The 21,154-nt window shown below is 41.4% G+C and overlaps 1 protein-coding gene across 1 annotated transcript in view; it reads right to left on the minus strand.

Annotated features, from left to right (window-relative positions):
- Nucleotides 1–21,154, minus strand: part of TSHZ3 (teashirt zinc finger homeobox 3) — a 63,856-nt gene that overhangs the window by 5,662 nt on the left and 37,040 nt on the right. The window lies entirely within an intron of this gene.

Genomic DNA, 21,154 nt, shown 5'->3' on the forward strand with positions numbered 1-21,154 from the left:
TAAGCTACACGGACACCCAACAGGGATCCTGTCTTTTTTTCCCCTCAAGTAATGCAACTGGTGATGTAAATCTAAGATACTCTTCTTGAATAGGACAGTTGGCAACTGACAGTAAACAATTTTTTTTTTCCACGGTGCTTCTATGCTTCTGTTCTACATATACTACATCTACCTAAGTTTTTTCTTTAGGCAAGAAAATTATGGTAACATTTAAAAAGGGATCATTAACTAATCAAAATTATCTATTTCTATATAATGCATTAATTTGCACGAAAGCAAAAATGGAATATGACTCTCTTCAGTGGTATTTAAAACCTCTCACAAAGATAATTATAAACTGAAAAAAGTCACATTTTCAGTAGAATCTGTGGTTAAAGACACCTGACTTCTCTGCAGTTGCCCTTCTCTGCAACACATCTGGAAATGGTAGGGTATTTGTATCCTGAGCAATCTATAGCTTGTTTCTTCAGGCAACAGTGCAGAGAAGACAACAGTTTACACCCCGAAAAGCCCTACTTTAACCAACAGACTGAAAAATGTAGAACACTACAGTAGGTATCACACACACAGTATTAAACCTTGCAAAATTCTTTCAGGGAAAATATGTTTAAATGTTATCAGAAAACCACAAGAGACAAAACAACTGTTAAAGTGACAATGAAATCAGGCTTTTAGTTTCACATGGAGTATTTCTTCATTCAGTTAGGTTATACAAAATATTCACTACTGTTCTTTCATATGGTTGAATGGTAGCAAATCCTCCTCCAAGCATGTAAAGTTATAATCTGATCCTCAGAATACAAGTTAAACCTTTGAAAGCACAAACATATCACATATGAGCAACACATAGTAATGATTAAATATTTCAGTTCAGATAATTTCAATGCAGAAAATTCGAGCAGCAAGGGTCCTATTTTTAAGGTTTGGGAGCACATAGTTTGAAAGAATTATGTTAAAAAACTTTATCATAAAATGCTTCAAAGGTGCTGGTACAAAGATCAGACTGTGGAAACAAGTATACCACTGTCCATACAATGAAACAGAGATGTGCTGTTTTGCTCTATTTTATGCCTTTTCAAAATATTTTGAAAAAATAATACTATTTTTATATCACCTATATCTGTATATGTCAGACACTGCAGCAATTAGTAGTAAGGTTTAGCATCTCTCCTGCAAATACTTGAAACAAAACCACTACATAGAATCTAAAAAAGTGGATTTTCAGGACTTTAGCAAAGGAGACCAAAGCAGTTCAAATTACTCTCTAAAGTTGAAAAATTTTGTATAACTACTGATAGTGTGCAGACAACTGACTGTTAACTGCCTCTCTTTCAACCACACCAAATCCTACTGATAGGAATAAGGAAGGATGGAAGGAAGGAATCATGGCATGAAACCTCTGATTTGGAAGCAAATGTACCCTTTTCCTATTCCACCTTGTGGAAACAGATTTTCTTTTGCAACTCCTGTTTCTTTGCCTCTGTTTTGAAACTGCATAATAATTTCCTTTTCACAGTTATCACCCAAAGTTGTTTCACACAAAGTTATCACCATGCTGCCTGCCTTAAAGAGACCTCATTGACACCTGCAGGCTGGGGGGGCACACCAGGGCACTCTGAGTGGACCTGTCTTTAGTTTTTTCTGGCTATTGAACACCAGTCTGAGTGTGTGCCACTCATTCCCACCACCACATCACATTCCAAATCCAAGGGCTCCATCCCTGCACACCATGGAAAGCCCTCCTGGGACCCATTGCGCACCAACAGAGTGCACAGAACCAACTCCCTAATTAGTGTGCTATTCTTTACATTTTTATTTCTCTTACTGCTGAAGTCTTACGAATTTTGTTTGAACTGAAAGACTTGTCACATTCACAGCTTTTTTAGAGAGTGACTTTTACATTAGGGAAAACCTCCAGCATGTGGCTCATTTAAATGTAAATCTATTTACCTTTCATGCTTTCTTTGCCCTTTTCACCAACTATCAAGCATATTTGCGTGTTAACCAGGAGCTGCCTCCTCTATAGCTGTTCCCCTTCCTAAGCTCAAGTTGTGAAGCCAACTTGTGACATCAGTCTTTGATCCAGAAATGCAGGAAATGAGGCACAAACGACAGTGTGGAATTTAACCCAGCAATCTGCAACTTCGAAGAAATTACAGTTCCAAGGGCTCCTTCTGCTCCTTCCCCTGCACAAAGGACAGAAGGGATGGAACCTGGTCTAGTGGAAGGTGTCCCTGCCTCACCACACCTTTCACAGGGGCAACAAATGGTCTATATAAGCACAGAGGAAGGTAACAGCCTCACTGCACCAGAAATAAGGACAAGGAGGCCCATAGCAGAGAAATTTCTTATTTGGTGAAGTACCTACAGGAAAAGCAGAGACTGTGAAAGAAGAGAACAAAATCAGGAGGAGATGGTAGAAAGATTTTCCACTGAGATTCACTCCCTGGAGGACAGACTGTCTAAAAGAAGCACTGTCTGCAGCCCATCCTTACTTAGCCATTACCCTCTTATTATGTAAAAAAAAGAAAATAAAAGAAAAAAAAAGACAAAAAGACTTGTAGTTTGATATTTTTCAAGTGTAGAATAAATGTTTGAACAGCAGGGCATCTGTAAAACTGTTATTCAATGCCTCAACAGCAAAGTCTGAGGGGAAAAGAAACAACTTTAAAGGCAATTCTAGCGGCAGAAGTTAATAAGAGTGGAAATGAAAGAAATTAGGCAGTTCTGGGGTTTGTTTTTCCAGAGAAAAAAGACAAAAAAAAAAATCACAGTCCTCAAAAAAGTGTTTAGCTTACATCTCACAGGGCGCCATAACCCACAGGAAATTGCCCGCAAATTGAGCAGTGGTGTCACTGTGACACAGTATTTGACAAAAAGTGGAAAGCTGTTGCCTGGAGTGGCCCTCAGTTGCTAGAGAAGAGGAGGATATCAAAGGGGTTCAGAAACATCTTGCAGGTACAGCCACACAGAGGTTGAGAACAGATAGTTCCCTCATTAATATTTGTTATAATTATTAACTAAAGTGCTAGGTAACAATGAAATTAACACATTTGACATCAATACGTAACAGTAAGCTGTGGTATAATGCAATTCATTTCCACACAATAGGGAATTACCTTCATAACTGAGCTATGGATCATTTCTTTGCCAGTGGAAATAAATTGTGATCCATCACTGTCCAAAATGATCTACATATTGCATAGACAGTAATAAACTCATATACCTGGCTCTGCACAGACACCAGGGATCTACTGCACGAGAGCAGAGAGGTGTCACCAGCCCACTGTGTCTCCAGAGGCAGAGAAAGCCCCCGTGGAGCCAGAGCAGCTGTGCCTGCTGATGTCCTGGGCTCACCAGCACCACAGCTGCCACCTCCACCCCCACTGCCAGAGCTCCTCTTCAGCAGAAACAGCAAAAACACTGCGTGGCTGTCATCCCCCCCCATGGCAACATCCCCCTGTGATGTGGCTGGACACACACCTTCTTGGGATTGTTTGGAAATACAAGACCACAGCGCTAAAAGCATATTTTGCTGTTCTCCAAAACCCAATTATATGCACAATTTTTCCCTCATTTCCTGAAAATTGCAGCTGAGACCATATATTTTGGCTTGGATGTATCCAAATATTTCATTTCAATACTATTGAAATTTCTTGTTTTAATTATGTTTTTTCTTGCCAAAATTTTTTCTTTTGTTTTAATTAGCTCACTGGGGGTATATTTAAACTAGTGTATGTGCTGTTTGCTTGAAAAAGGAACAAAACATTCCAATATTCTTCTCACATTAAAAATGCTCAACTACTAAAGCTTATCAAAACCACTCAGTTCCTTGGAAATATTTTTGCTTTAACCAAATGGCTTCTTATTAAAAAAAAAATTAAATCATCTTTGCTACGCATCATTCAAAATCATGAAGTAATACAAAGGGTCATCTCCCAAACCATCTGATTTTGAGTTCATTGGGAAAAATCCTTCTCATTCCTTAAAGAATCTGAGCCCATAAATGTTCCACACTTGGAAATAAGAGACCAGCAGAACAGGACCAAGAGCAGGAATGCTCCCAACGCTTACAGGATCAACATTATATTCCCAGTAAAAAAGAAACAGGGAAAAAGGATCACATTAGATCATAAAGTGGAGCAGTGGGTAGGACTCTGCCAGATAAACTCCCTCTGCATCCCGACTCTCGCTCCCCATTGTGCGGCACCACGTAAGAGGTGGCTCCTGTCACTGCCACTGCTGCTGGCAGTGCACGGCGTTTTCCAAAATAGCTGTCCCATTCTGTCTTAAAGCAGACACCAGCCACCTGAGAAATTAACAGAATTTTTTTCTTAATATTTAAGTAATCTTTGAAAAAACCTCAGAGTCCCCAGTTTTGGTGGGACCATTTGGAGTTAAAAGGAGGCTCAGTCCCAAGACCAGTGCAGAGAAAGCCAACCGAGGAACTGCAGCATGGAGATGATCTGACTGCGCCAATGAACCTTATTCACAAAATTAATGAACAGAGGCAAGAGAAAACCAGCTCGGTGGATGGAGTCAATCAAAGACCTAATGCAAATGAAGGCATATAAAAGAGTTATATTAGTCTGTTAGAAAACTCCCACTCCACAGGCCTTCCACTCACAGCAAGAAAGGCAAACATTTCACCCACAACATGAGCTATTTCTATACTGAGACTAACTGATAATTCCCATGTAACTGAAATTGTATTTGAGACTTCACTCCTTGACAGAGATGTTCGCATATTCCTCATTAGGCAGTCAGGATGGGAGGCAGCAGTCACTGCCCTGTTTACAAGAGTGGCAAATGACAACAGTCTCTAAACGGGCATGGCAATACTGATGACCCAGCACCTTGACAGGGACATTATTCCTGTTAGAAAGGTCAAAGGTTCTGTTTCATAGAGGCAAGACTGTCTATTATGGGAGAGAAATGTTATTTCCAAGTGAAGAGGTCAGCACTTCTCTCGCACGTCGGCTCAAGTCCCTGGTACCTCGCACCGGAGTGCAAGCCTACTGCAAGACGGATTATTCTGCCCACTGGCAAGGTCAAGAATATTAATTTTGAACATGTTAATTTGATGTGATGTGCATGATTAATGCTTGTTTAGCTGGATTTTTTGTATGTTGATATATCTGCAGCCTTTTCATGCCAGTGAGAGCGTAGGATTAAGTCACTGGGAAGTGATGTGGATGGATGTGACAAAGGATGCCAATCTAATGGGTGGCTATCATTAGGCACTGAAAACTTTGAAGTGTACTTTGTTCCTTCGTGAAAATACTGCAGCTGTCTGCCACAGAGAGCTCAGAAATAGGCCGGAGGAAGCTAGCCAGCTGCTCTGATTCAGCATCCTGGACTGGTATTACATTTGGAGAGACTTCAGAGAGGCCAAATCAACTGCAAGTGTTAAGAGATGAGAATAACATGGACAAGAACACACAGTGAAGAGATGATAGCAAGGAATTAGTTTATATGTCATTAAAGGGTGGGCCACCTAAGCACAGAACAAAGCAGTTGTACATCAGGCTACATCTACCTTTTCCTCATGTCACTGTATTCCAAACCCCCCTGGGTTTTGCCTAGTTTAAAGGAAGGTATGGGACTCAGGTCTCCAAGCTGCCACAAGAAACATGTCATACAGGCCACTCCCAAATGAGAGAGAAAATATTCAAAAACTGCTACTAATTCTGATAAGGGAGGCATTCATTTTTCTGAAACCAAATACTATTTAGATGTTTCTTGAATGACAAAGTGCAAACCTCACATTTATGTATTATCTCCTTTACTAAATATACACCTGAAAAACCAGGATACCATAATATGAAATGATGGCTTAAAAACAACTTGGCACTGTTGGACAGCATCGCTTAACTGAGGTGTTCAGTGAGTGCTTTATTTTTCACATCAGCCTTGTGGAAGAAGCATTCTTATCCACAGTTTACAGCTGAAAACCTGAAAAGAAGTTAAAAGTTAATTGTCTGGTGCTAGACAAGAAGACAAGTGAAGGAGCCTGTTACTCCTGTAGGTTAATAAATATAATTCAGCTATTTACACAAAACATGGGAAGATGACTTAAGTTTGTTCTGTTCCTATGTTTCTTCACAGTGTGTTTATGTGAATACAATATATGTGTATAATTGAAAATAATTGCCAGTTTTCAGCTGAAACAATTATTTCAGCCAGTGAAATACCCACAGGTGCATGTGCTGAGCACAACCCAGAGCCTGTGGTTACAGATCTCCTCTGAGCCAAGCTGCTGGGATCCAGTGAGTGCTGTACCTGCAGACTGCCAGCAAACTCCTTTTCACAATGGGGAAAATAGGAAAGGTTTTTGAAGTATTGTCACAACTCTCCTCCGAAGAGCTCTCTGTTCCCAGCACACAGCAAGACTCAGGTACACTGTGACACCCACTCTGCCAGACCTGTGCTGGAGATGGAACATGATGGATCATGCCTCCCTCTTCCAAAATTGCACCCTGCCTTGATTTCTCCCTGGGGCCTAAACTCCCTGAATTTAACATGCTGAGCAGAGGTTTTTTTCTAAAACCTGCTCGAATTACCCACCCTTGAAACATAACACCACTTTTTTCTGATGTGGAGAAGAGCACCTGATCCCATCACACTGCCATGTGCGCTTCTACGGGTAGGGTTGCACGAGAATAAGTCTGAAATCTGTTTCACTTGAAGAGTTCATGTGCTACCTTCTACAAACGGCTTTTGACAAGAAGGGATCCAAATATTAAAAAACCTTGGATGAGACCCAAGGTCAAAGTTACTCCCACGTATAACGAACAAAATCATATGGATTTCTAAAGAGACTTTCTTCAGGTATCATTCTTGTACAGTCAGGAGTGAATGACATGCTTACGAGAAACTTCACAAGAATAAGAGTTTGGAGACTGCCTGGCCAGGAAGAACAGATTTTTAAGGGTTTTGACCAAAATTTGCAGTCACACATACACAACACAACTGACTGCCAAAAGTACCACAGCCGGGTAACTGTTCATGTTCCACTGTGTGTGCCCATGGGTGGTCACCAGAAGTAAGGCAGGGTTGACAGTAACCCAGTCAAAAGGCTGAGAAACATTATGGATGGCCACAATGACAGAAGGGCCTTCCTTGCTATGGTAATTTGTAGAATCCATCTCCTTTCCCCTTTGCACTCTGGGGGAGTAGAGATTTGAACAGCCTCTAGGGCATATGCCTGGAATTTCTGGTTGAAAAAGGACAAAAAAAATCCTTCTTGGCCTCCCCATCACCATATAACCAGACTTTCACAAGCACCACTAGGACTAGACCAAGTAGGCAAATGAGCAACAGAGGCTGTGAGCACCCACTGGGAATTCTCAACCGCTCCTCGGTTTGATTCAGTCCAGAGTCTTGTGTCCCCATTTCATCAACATTCCTGTAGCACCCTTCTCTTCCTCCCCTCCCCACCCCTCCACCCTCCCCAGGAAAGGATACCCTTCCTCCAAGTACACCAAAGTAACAAATGGACACCATTCCAAGGAGCATGAAGCTCCTCACTGTCCATGGGGTGTGTTAAGGGTCAGCTACCCAGCCACAAAGGGGAAACACCACCGGGGATTGGGGAACCAGGCAGAGACTGGTGAAGTATCAGTTCACAAGCAGCTCCAGTCTCAAAAATTTCGCATAAACTTCACAAATTCAATGACCAAGCCCATTATTAACAGGAAAAACCCCCACCTATATTTGTCATATAAATTATTCAACATGAATAAATGTGATCCACTCTTAGGTTAGACAAAAGTGGCTTTTCCTTGGTTTCCAAGGCAGTTGCTTGGTGTGAAGTACTACAGACTTGCTCAAGAGTCCCACTCTGTGCAAGCACACATGACAGTGGGAGATAGGAGGTCAGCAGCAGAGAAAAAAGCTTCATGTTACACTCGAACCTAATTGTTCTTTGGACTCTGCAGAATTTTTCTAAGCCCAGAATTACTATTTCCTCAAATGGACAAAAATATTTACCAGAACATTAAAAAAAAAAAAAGTTTGTTTTTGGGGGCTGTTTTCTTGTTAGTTAAAAGTCACTGTCAACATCCTGGCAAGATGAAGCCAAATTCTCTGTATGAATTGGTAGCAGAACACAGAGTGACACAATCTCTGCTTGATACCAGACATTTGGGTGGCATCTTTTAATCACTGAAAAGCACACAGGGCATTCCACAAACTAATACAAGATTCACAGCCAACTCTGGGATAAGCAGCCATGAGCATAGAAGTTCTCAATATGGCTCTAATAGCTCGTAATTATTATAATCCTTCACTGAGCAAACAGATGTTGTAAGGGAACTTCAGTTTCTTCAAATGCAGTAATCAAATCATTCTGCTTCTGCCCTGCCTCTTCTCAGTAAATGCTTTGTATAGTGGAGTGGAAATAGCAAATGTAGTGACAAAATGACCATTTAATTGTCACAGAAATCTGTTTCTGAACAAAACTGATGTTGTCATTTCTCTTTATGCACATTTCTCAGTCTTCTGATTATGGTGTAGCCTTTTTTTTACACCAAGAAAAAATCTTGCACTTTACTTTCTGTAATCTTCCCACATATTTAGTTGCTCCTAATTTGCCCACATCTTACAAGTTTTACAGTAACTAGAATTTGGTGCTGTATTTGTGTTTAGCTGTACTAATATTAACTCACATCTCTGTAGCTGCCACCTTCACTGTGAAATTTTTAAAAATCAAGTTTTCACCTAAAATGCTTCAATACTTTACAGTGAGTCATTCTACTTGGTGATTTATTTGTAAATAATCATGACTACTTAAGACATTCAAAATGTACCAAAAGACCTTCAGCCTGATCCTTCATTTTGTTGCAAACTTGCATCTCCCATTGAAGCCCTTTCTACAGTAGTTTCAATAGCTATTTTGGCTGCAGTGCCTCCTTACAATAAACTCTATACATCTGTATGAATGGTATAGTAGAAATCCAAATGATTTCAATCACAATTTCAGCTATTGTGAACTTGTGCTTATAATGAAGTTCTTCTATTAAGAAAGGAGCTCAGTGTGGGCCAACAAAGCTTTGTGTCCTTTCACAGTTGCTATTCAGCCCTCATTTAAGAAAAACAACTATTGACTGCAATATGAATCTTAGGAGTTGAAGCAAGGAGAGATTCTCAGGATTACCTCTGCAAGATGGCCCCGCTCGTTTTGTATGTAGAGCAGAAAGAAGAACTGAATATTCATTTCACTCATTTGCTAACCATACTAATATACACTGCTGTAAATGAGTGTCTATCTACCACTACCTATTGAACAGAAGGGTGTTTGAATAGGTGGGGTTTGCTATAATGTCACACTAAGATAATGTGCTAGAAACAAATGGTTCACTGATTCCTGAATAGAAAATTTGCTGGAAAACCCTGAGAACTAGGAGACGGGGGGGAGGGGATTAAAATGTCGCTTCAGAGCCACCAACCAAACTCCTGTCATTTTTAAAAGATGTTCCTGTGGCACAGTATGAATAGTTTATAGCCATGATTGTGAACATTCAATGTCATATAAGAAAAGACACTTGTCAAGAGCCTTTCCCTTACCAGCACCCTCACCATGACCTGTGTTAATGAAGTTAATTGAATTTAAGATCAATAATGGTTAATTATTGCAATTTGACATTCTGAGATAAATGGCTTTAAGACAGAGAAATGTGTGTGTATGTGAATTCTCTCCAAAGAAGGTGAACACATTACAGCCTAAGAGGGATCACACAGTCCTTCCATTGATCCTGGTACAATCTGATCGACCTAATCCTCTGATGAATGTGGGCTTTTCACAGCTACAAGTAAATGTTCTACAAGACTACTCTAACCCTTGTCACTGACCAAATCTATATGAGCTGTACACTAGAAATCTATTGAGATAGATTAAAGAACTGCTGTAGAAACAAGAGATGCTTCAATAAAGATGAAGGTTTATTATATTGACTATTAATGTTACATGCAGTATGTAATTATGAATGCTTATGGATCGTAAGAGTTTAATTTTGGTCAGTCAGATGTAAATGATCATAACTGAACAACAGTATTAAAAAAGTAACAGATTAAAAAAAATCCAACAAGCATGTTGAATTTGATGACTTAAGAGTGAATGCTCAGTAAGAGAGAGATTTTAAAATCATCCTTGAAATGTGCATGAAGATGCTCACAGACAGGTATTTATTTCACAAAGTCACTCATCAACCTACTTCATTTAGGGTTTTTTTAAGTTTACTTTCACAATAGTTCCTCAACAGGAAGACATTTTTCAAACGTGTTCGTAATGATATTCTTACATGCATACTGAACAAGTTAAATGACCACTTACAAGATTTATAATGACAAAGTAAATGTCAAGGAAAAAGTATTACTGATTGCAGAGCACTGACAATAAAAAGCAGCTGAAGAGTTCTGTCAAAATGTAAGATTATGCAAAAACACTATTGAGAACACTGCTAATCATCTGCTCTTGTCAATTACTTGAAGGGTATCTGACAGCATATTTACATTAAACACATTTCAGTAGTGAAATCCTTAATGCCGTATCAGAATAGTTTCATTATCATTAGAAATCCTTTAAAAGTCCTTTTGCAGCAGAGCATTGTAACAGCGATGATGTAATATCTCTCTCTGTATCAGGTAGGGGTTTCTATGTCATGCTATTATAGCTACATAACATTTCAAATAATATAACCAAAGACTAAATATACATGTAAGATGGCAACCTCTGTTTTCCTGTATTCAATGTAGGTATTTTCAAGTAACAGCTTTGCAGGAGTCTCAAACTAAATGCAAACTGATGATCTGTCTTTGTCTGGCCATTCTTTTAGCCTTTTACTCCTCCTGTGACTGTACTTTGTCATGGCAAAGGACATTATCAAGCAGACATTTTTTGTAAATCTCTGACTGTGACTTGCCATTCAGCTGCTTTAGGAGGAGACACATTAGCTACCAATGCCTTTCACCTGCTGGAGAAACTTATTTTAGTTACGTCTGTCTTATACTTCATGGAACCCTTCCTCCAAAATAGAGAAATAAATGAAATGTAATGAAAATGAAATGTTGATCCTTTCCATGCTTCAGCAGGCATTACTAAAAAAGCACACATAACCCTGTTTGATGTGTAAAACAGTAAGCATGCATAAAAATGGACAGAGCAGAAGCGTGAGCTGCCTTTCAGGAGGAATTCATCTGGGCTGAGAAGAAAAAGAAGGAAAATAAGCCCTGATCAGGACTTGCAGGATCAATTTATGGTTTTTCCAGCACTTCTGTTGCACACAGCATACCTAAACTCAGTTTGTAAAAAGGGGAGCAGAGACCTGATGCTCCCAATGCTTCTGAAGCACTACAGATTTTCAGACAAAAACACCACTAAGTAAAACAACGCTGACAGAAAGCTCAGGGTCTGGGTCAGGTTCTGTACTGATTCAGACCATACAGGTAAGGGGCACCACTTGTCACTCCCTCTTCAGTCAAGGCCAAGGGTGAGTTCTGTACTAACAAAACACTTATGTGAGATCAGTTCAGTGTGTCAGGTGTGTCACACACGCCCGGCCATGCACACACCCACACACCTGCGGTGCTGGAAAGCTGGGAAGGCAGCAGCCAGGCCTCCTGCCCTGCCCTTCCAAACCCAAGGAAGGTAGAGCCAGCTCTTTGGCCCTGCCCTGCCCCTGCCAGCTTGGCAAACCCCAGCAGCACCAGTCCCTGTGCTGTGCTGGGCACTGGACACGCCTAAACCCTGTCCAAGCTGCCAACAGAGATTCCTGCCTGCCTTCCAAACCGCCAGCCATGCCCGGCCAGCTGCACTCAGACACTACCAACAAGCACCGGGAAACTGCTTTTCCCTGTGTAGCTCTGGTCCAGCCCCACTCTGCCCTGTCAATGTCCATGGAAAGTCTTCCACTTGTTTCTGAGCCAACACCTCCAGGTTGTGAGGAAGGAGCCCATAAAGCAGTGCTCCAACAGGACAGTCGCAGTTAGGCTGAATCAAGAGGGTCTCTGTGAAATTACGGCTTTTTAATGCAAAGTGCATCACTTTCTCCAGGAGATGAGGATGTTTTTTTTCTCCAAGTGAACAAGAAAATTCCTGATTCCCAAGACAAGAGCTAACTCTATGTGCCACACTGCAGCCTCAATTGAGTTTTATTGTTGACCTGAAAACAGTGATTTCATTGGAAATGCTGACACAAACATGACTATTGCTGCTGATGATACGCATCTCACATACACTGAATTGAAGGGATGTGGGAGGATGTTTTAATTGTTAAATTGAGTGAAAAGGACATAGAAGTAAAAGTACCAGAGAGTAATTTTGCATGTGGGATTCCTATTGACCTTACTGGGAATTTTCTGTGGAAACCAAAGGGGAACTATGTCTCAGAGAAATTAATCTGTTCCCTCACATGGGCACAGAAAAAAAAAAGAGGACTATCCATGTCAATACTTCAAATTTGCAGTCATGAGAGACTGAATGTCTTGGGGAAACAGAAAGGAGATACACAGCCTTTCACTTCTAGGTCACTGGCTTAAATCCTGCTTATTTCAGCAGTGACCAAAACTCATTACCATCCAAGCTTGCTGTTCAGTGACCAACAGTATGTGAAAGGAGCTTGTGGCCTCAGAGGCAGGTGCCCACTGTCGGCAGCCTCAGCAAAAAGACCAAGGATTTGGATGAACATTAAATTTGAATTTCAGCTCCGCCCCAGGTATCACTCCATGTCCCAACCACATCCCAGGTGTGCCTGTCCTCCAAACTGCTCTTTGTATGCTTGGACTGACCATGGACTTGGCTCATCACCTTGCCCCTGCCTGACCACCTACGGAGGGGACGTGTCCTGCCACCATGGGCTCTGTTCTGCAGCCTCGCTGGGGTGGGACAGTGTCCTGCCACCGAGGTCCCTGCCCACCTTGCTCAGATCCCCACTCACCTCCTCCCTTCTGCTTCCTGGCAAGGCCTTTGCTGGGCCAACGTGGGCAAAGAGGTGTTAGTGCTGGTGTCACCACACCCACCAATACCCCAGGAATTCTTTTATCCAGGATGTTCCCTGACCAGGGGACAGAAAACTATCCTCTGGATAGCAAGCAACTCTCAGAGCCGGATCAGCCTCTGTATGTCAGGAGATCCTCAGGATAAAAGAGATGACTTCATATATCTTCGATACAAAAAGAGAATCTGTGCTCCACAAATAAAAACAGTCTGAAGCCTTTAAGAAGATTTACAGCTGCCACAACAGAGCCCTGGGGTCTTCTCTGTCATTAGTTGCAAGAACAATTGAGACTATGACAGCACATGCTGAATTGACCCAAACCCCCATTTTCCTCCCCAAATGAAGAAGTTTTTAAAAAAAAATCAAAATCTTAATATGTATAATTAAATTAATCATCATAAATTACATTTTAGCACAGAGAGTTAGATTTATAATATCATTTTCAAATCTCTATGTGAGGTTTAAATATTTTATAGCATATGTGAGTTAGAGGGAAATGTGTCTAATGGCTTAAATATCACTGTACAGCAGTAGACTTTGACAAAAACTGTAGCACAACTGTTTCTAAGGTAGTTTGTAAAAATTATTTATTTCCATACCAGTTAATTATGATGGGAGTCTTTGTTGAATGCACAAGCATTAAAAAAGTGCTGATATTTTATGCATCTTTAACTGTAACGTGCTTCCCTGCAGCGCATTGGTAACTCCTTGACATTTAACATTCACTCACAGCAACTATAATAAGGGGTTTGATTGCTTCTTTTGCAGATGCAGTAATTTAATAACTGTGATCAGTTGCATAAATTTACTATACAACCATCTTAAGTTAGCCACATTAAAATTAAGCAAAATTGTAATCTGTTGACAGATTATTGCTCCTGAACAATTCTACTAAAAGCATTTCAGATTATCTTGTGCCACAAGCATTTTTGTTTTATAAGCTTGTAAAAAATACTGCTGCTCTTTTTTGCTTCCAATCTTACTATTAGACAATTACATGAAATTTTATGTTTTCTGTTAAATCACCTGAACTGGGATGATTTAGTTATTTATACCGCATTATGTTTTCAATGCTGCTATTTGAAAAATATCAGTTTGTCAGTTCCTTCACCCTCTCACCCAGTAATTCTCACTGTATAACTTTGCGTCAGATACCTCTGAATGAAAAGGAAACGTGCAAGAAAGAAGCTTTTATGAACATAATAGCAGCACTGCTTTCACCTTTCCCTAATCAAATAAAAAAATAATGCCTTTTTCTTTGCTCTGGAGGACTCCCACTTCCCTTTCATTTCTATAAGGCAATACCCTTTCCTGGAAAATACAGGATTATTCATTGTAATGTTTACACAGAACCTTTCTCCACAGTCATGGAGGCATTTTTACGGGGGCTAAGGATATCCTGGGGTCCTTTCCAAGCCCTCACCACGATGTGTCTTGATGAGCACAGCGTTACGGCCCGCTGGCTAACTTTTTTAAGCAATGTTTAACTGAGCAGGAAAGCCGTGAATGCATGTTTCTGATACTTCTCAGGAAATATCTTTGACCATCTGCTTATACTTGCCAAATACACTTCCAAGTTTCCAATTTTATCAGTGCTTAAAAATACTATCTTTGCAAAAATTATGATGATCCAGTGACATGCCTGTATATAAAGGCAAGGAAATCCAGGAGAAGATTATCCAAACCCCAGTGTCGCCAGGGAAGGGGTGTGTTTGAGCTCCGCATTTGCATCCCAAGGTTCCGCAGGAACCCACTGAGGCAAAAGCAAAGGGCTGCTGTCTCTTCCATGCCCAGACGTGCGGGGTAAACATTTGACAGTGCAGCGGCACGATGTTGCATTCTCCCAGAGCCCATTGCCAAGCCCACGTCCGTGCTTGCTGCGCGGGACGGGGCTGCATAAGCACCCTGTCACTTCTGCTGCGGCGCCGGGCGCTCGCCCCGGCAGGTGACATGTCCCTGCCACTGCCCAGCCTCCCGCAGAGAGGGGCCCACTGCTGCCTGACAAATTGGATGGGACTTCACTCCCAAACTCCCTGCCAAGAGGCCTCACAGTCAAGTGTCCGTCTTCTCCAAGTCACGCTGAAGTGATGGCTCTGACACGGCGCTCACGCCATTTAATGACACATTTAATGCAAAATGATCGGGGGACATGAGATTTGTGGAACTTAAAAGACAGACACAGGCACTTGCCACCTGGCCTTATTTTTATCCTTATATTTCCAAAACAAGCATTATCATTAAACATCAAATAGGCATTTCTCTTGCAACTAGTACCTACTAATCTTTTATAATCAATTACCTTGTGCAATTATGTTTGTTTGCTTCTAATTATAACTAATTATGCTTCTAAATATTTTCTTTAGATTACGAAGAGAATAAAAATAGGGGCAGAGGAAAGTGAGACTAGATTTTGATTATTAAAAGGGAAACATTTAATTAATTACTTAACTGGAATAATCAGCAAACACCCATTTAAACTTTCCAGACAGAACACTTTACAAAAATACTCCCCACTTCACCCTCAACATATGTTGAACATAAAAGTTTCACAAGTTATGAAACTTTTGGAACACCTCCTGTCTCTCTTCATTTCATAGAGCAAAAAGGCTTCTGGTTTGTTAACACTCTCTGGACAGCAATCACATTTTTATATATCTCTGATACCTGCATGAATTAAGTACTATACAAGATTATTAATTAGTATGAAGGTCCCTTTTTCTTGTCCAGACCAAACTCAATAAACTGCTTTGTGTATTGTTACAGAAGGTGTTCTTGACATTTTTTTTAACCTAGTATTCATGACAATTTAGGTAAAATTTTGAAACATAAGATGCTTCACACCTAGGAAAACTGTCTCAAAAATACCCTCAACCCTAGGAGATTCATTGAGAATTCCCCCATGGATATTGCCCAAATTATTCTCCACATTACGGGAACACAATGACATTGCTTATGGATTTTCATCTCACATGTTCTGATGGTAAAAAGATGCAGAAGCTCATCCACAGAGAATATAAAAGCAGCTTTTTGCACAATCAAAAGAAGATGTCAATTCTCTATTAGAAAGAAACAATTAAAACTAGATAATGACTATGAACAGCTCTGACCTGCTGAGAGCCTGAAGGCTTTGCTTCACTCAGGACTCCACTTCTGACTGCAGGTCAGCCCTACGCAAACAAAGCCTTAACAGAAATGTTACAGAGGAAATAATAGCCATTTCCAATGATAATACACAATTTTAGCACCTACGCTTGGCTGATTTAGGTGGTCGGCTAACATGTCAAACAGCCTGCCTTAGTTAGGTGAGCCTTTAATGGGTAACTGGCAGACTCTGGCAGCCTTATTTCTGTTTTAGATTTGGTTTGTCATTGGATATCCATTACCTGCCATTCATCTTTGATCTCTTTGGACAGGCCTGATCAAAAGATGTCATTTGACCTACTCCACTTGGCAGAAACTTGTATGACTCTCATAAAGGGGGCACCCCAGCTATAAATAAAATGACATTATTATTTTTCTGTCCTATCATGTAGAAGAGACAATTATGATAATGCAGTGTCTGTCACTTGGAGCCCAGCAAATTGCTAGCTCTCACGCAACTGTTTAGCTTTCTTATTTGTTTTTTGTCTGTTTTCCTCCATTTCAAGTTGAAAATAAAACAGAATTGAAATCACTAATGCTCTGCCTCACACTCTGACAGTCTCAGGGTTTCCTTTTATGGGACTGACGTGCAGATGTGACCATCAGACTGCTTGTCAGTGGTGGGCGGTGGTTAAGTGCTGTGTTGGCAGCACATCCCAACAATGGAATCAGGTTTATACTTCATTTCCACCTCTGCACACGAGCAACTGTCTGAATGCAGTACTGGTAGACATTACAACAAACAGATACAATCGGAAAGAGTTTATTGTATCTTTAATAAAGAACAATAGAGGAAATGTATGAGCCCTCTCTCTATTGCCAGGGGGCTTAGGCGTGAGAAGGGGGTTCTGGGAAGGATGACAACAAGCCAACTGTCAGGATGTTGGTTGTCTTGGGGTCTTTTTCTGAGTACACCCCATTCCTGTGCCTTCCCATCTCTAGCAGAGCACGCTGTGTCCATGTCCACACGTGCAGGGAGCAAAGCATGTCCAAGCTCCTGTCTGCTCGCTCCGTGCCCACGTGCATCCGTGTGCCTGGGCACTAACGAGCTCTTTGCCACTGGCCTGAGCCTCTTCACAGCCTCCTGGCTGAAACTGCCCTTCCCACACACAACCTTCCACCAGCTAATGCTCACCATCTCCTCTGTGTTCTCCAGGCAGAGGTTCCCAGCAATGCTACCCACAGCACTGGGCCAGGGGAACCCAAGCTGCAGCAAAGGCCACTGTGGCACTCAGCTGCCCAACCCCACGAGCCCCTTGGCAGGGGACAGCCCCCGGCCCTGCTCGGCCTCCACAACACACACCCACAACAGCACACAAACAGCCACATACCAGTCATCCCTTTCCTACAGCAAAACATTGGACAGTTAGTCCGCAATTAATTACAGGCCTTCACTATGGGCAAACTGCAAAACCAACAGCGAGCAAAATCATGCGTACTTTCAATCTCCTTGGGTAGAACAATCCCCAAAGATTCTACAACACAAAAATCTATGTACCTTCCTTTTTACTTGTTCTACTTGCTCTTACACAGGCTTGATGTGCTGCTGCCAGTAAACAGCTCCCTGACTGAGATGCTGAGAGACAACTAAAACTGTTAAGGGCTTGTAAAGACCAACTAGTTACTCCTCATTAATTATTTGTAATTAATTATTCATGATTAATTTGTGCCAGAACAGGAATGTTTTATTCTGAATTAATTTAATTCATTTCAAAATTGCTACTTTAAATTGCCACCCTACCATAACGCGATATAATCTCTCTCTGTAGACAAGCCCTAAAATATTAAAAAAGCATTTAAAACAAAGGAAAAGCTGCATGTTCTCTCACAGAAACACACGGTGCCTGCCGGCCTTGCAAAGTACTTTGTCTGCTCATCTAAAAGCAACCTGGACAAAATGGAGCCTCTCCAGCGGCCTAGAATATTTTTGCAATAGGGAAAACAAGGAAAATATTTCAGATCAAACTTGGAAGTGGCTTGGAGCAGTTCCCTGCTGACAGATCCCACTCATGCTACACAGAGAGCAACTGAGAACAACGAGGTTCTCCTTGGCCAAGGCTACACTGAAAAGCACAAGGGATCTGGGCATCAGTAAGATACAATAACAAAGGAATACTAGAAACAAAACCAGAGAATAGGAATTGTAAGGCATTTTTTAAAGATGGAAAACATCTAGATCTTTTTCTCATGAACTTAAGGTTACTACAAAAAAAGCAGATAGCAGGACTTAATAAAATTCAAGTACATTTGGCAAGGCAGCCTTTCCTGTTGCAATAGTGCATGTTATTCTCCTAATGCATCACAAAAGTGTGCCTTCAACAAAGCACAATTCTTTCAAGTAGGCTTCTTTATTACAAAGTTTAGCTTCTTAATAACATATACTGAAAAGAGGAAAGATACACAGACCACTAATTTCTCCAGTTTGAGTTTGTACTGTCCAGAAATGCTCAGCAGAGACAGGAACCAAAACAGGCGCTAGGCAAGTACTGCTACAGAGTGACCCTGGCCATCCTCACCTATTCCTGCTTTTAAAACCAACCAAGGATGCAGACTGCTCTCATACAAAGAAACTTCTAGGACATTAACTCCACAACTCAGCTAGAATCACTAAACATACAAAAAACAGAGTCCTTAGTTTTTAACATATTACCTCTTTTACCTCTTTCAGACTGCAGTCAAAAAGCACATAGAGTACACATAGATACACATAGAGTATCTTATTTTTAGGACCTTATCATTAAGGAGCGGCCTTGACAGACAATTGCCCCACAAGTCTCACCAATACCTTCTGAGCAGGCATTCCAGTCCAAACACTTACATGATTTTAATTTTTTTTAAACTCATGACAGAGCTTTTTGACTGCCTTTGGAGAAGGCAGATAAGTAGACAATACCACAGTGATCTTAAAGGAAAGAGTTGGTCTCAGTGAAAGGAGACTTCTCTTCTTGGCATGGGATAATGTACTAAGATTTAAATATAAAAGGGCATGGAAAAGTGAAACAGAAAGTACCACTTGGAAAACAAGTTCATCAGTCACATTAGAGGAAGTGAAGCAGCACAATGATGGCTAATCCCAGATACAAACTTCTGAAGTTAATTGAAAAGCATCCTCCAAAGGTACTTTCTCCCTCTGCCAGTTCTGCAAAGCTGAACCAAAGGCAGCTCCTGCACACAGATCTGTCCTTGGAAAAGGATGGACAAACTGCCTGGTTGAATTCCATCGTTTACTGCTCAGCCTTTTTAAAGGCAAAGGGAGCATTTCCTCACATCCAACCACACATCCATCTGCATTTCTCCAGCTAAGATTTATTTCTAAGCAGTTACAGCTACATTGCAGCAAGTGCCAACCTTATTTCAGTGTAAGAACGCACTATTTTGATTTAACACACTGCAAGCTGCACTACATTGCTACAAAAATGACCAGAGTTACACTAGTTTAAAAGCACGGCTTTAGTTAAACCAACACAGATTCGTGTGCAAGCACCAAACTGCCTCATCATCACAGGTATCACCCACCTGGCTCACTGAGCACTCTGATTTGTTACAGCTGCCTGCTTTGTAACTCTCTCTCCAAAACTTCTGTCAGATTTGGTGATCCTGCCCCAGAAAAACAATCACTTTTCACAGAAGAAGAACGGTCAGTTCCTCTACACAAACAGACTTAATTTCCTCCCTCTCCTACTCCTCTCAGGTACTGCTGCAAGTGCACGTCCATCTCACAGTCTGTCCAAACCCTTCCAGCATCCCACTTACAGGAGATATCTGTCTGTGTCAATGGCTTTTTGACACCTAAGGTAGTGCCACAAGTAAAATCTGAAATGTACCATGATGCGTATGAACCAAAATAATTAAGTTCAAAACAATTTCTAGTAGTTCTTCCAACTGGGCACTTAGCTGTACTCTATTTATTTGCTCTAAAATTTGGCAGATTTCTAAAAAAAAGGACTGTAAAATCATTGTTCAAAGAAAACCCGCTATCACCTGCAACATCTATGAATATATGTTAATGAAATGGTAAGCTGTTTAATAAGCCATTATCAGTTATATAAAAAATATTTAATCTGCAAATTACAACATACTTACCAAAGCAGCTGTCCATATCTAGGCAACCATAATTTCACTATCTAGCTCGGTATTGAAATATGAAAGCATTTTGTGAGGATCCAGGATATTTGGCATGGACATTAGTAATAATGTTCCTGGCACCATGCACTACCTGCATGTTCATGCTGTGGGAAGGCTTCCTGCTCCTATACATCTCATTATCTACTGGTGCCACAGTGGGAATGTGAATGCAGTCAATCACTCCCTGGATACTCAGGAAACTAGCAATGACATATAAACCTTCATTGACTTTCTGTTGCTGTTGTAGAGTGTTTGGTAACTTGATGAATGTCTGACTGTGTTGCAGCATGGCATCTAGGAAATGAGGAAGGCACCTGGACGCACAAGGCTGACTCATCTGTTTATGGCCCCCCACCACCCTCCGCGACGGCCGCCCGTCGAGTGCCGCAGAGCACAGCCCTCTCCTCAGGATGGGAAGGGAACAACTGCCACCTTCCCCCTCCAGCTGCCCCGAGAGTAAACACGTGGATGTGTTCCTGGAGTACGCAGATGGAGGTGCAGGACACGCCGCTCCCATGCGCCGCTCTAATCCTCGAGCGCTCCCGCTCCTGCCGCGCTCCCGCGACTCATCTCCGGCTCACACCAAAGATGTTCAGGCATGTAACAGTGAGATAAGAACAGCTCCCGCCAGCATGTGCTCCAGGCAGCTATCAATGTCAATCTAACTCCCCAACTGCCTGCTGTTACTCGAACAAAAAGCAAGGATGTATAAAAATATAGGATGGGTTATTAATGTACAGGCAAGATTAGGCGCGTGGCTCTGAAAGGTGCGCCTGCAGGATTCCTCTCCTGCTTTACGTTGGTTGTGTGTGTGTGTGTCTGATGTTGCAGGCGTTTGTCCTCGTGGATCTCTTCACTCTGCTCTAGCTCGTGCCATCCCAGCTTGCACTTAG

This window comes from Corvus kubaryi, unplaced genomic scaffold, assembly GCF_017639235.1.
Source record: "Corvus kubaryi isolate FWS band 111438036 unplaced genomic scaffold, C.kubaryi_AGA036_p1.0 37300, whole genome shotgun sequence".
In the NCBI taxonomy this organism is placed as follows: Eukaryota; Metazoa; Chordata; class Aves; order Passeriformes; family Corvidae; genus Corvus; species Corvus kubaryi.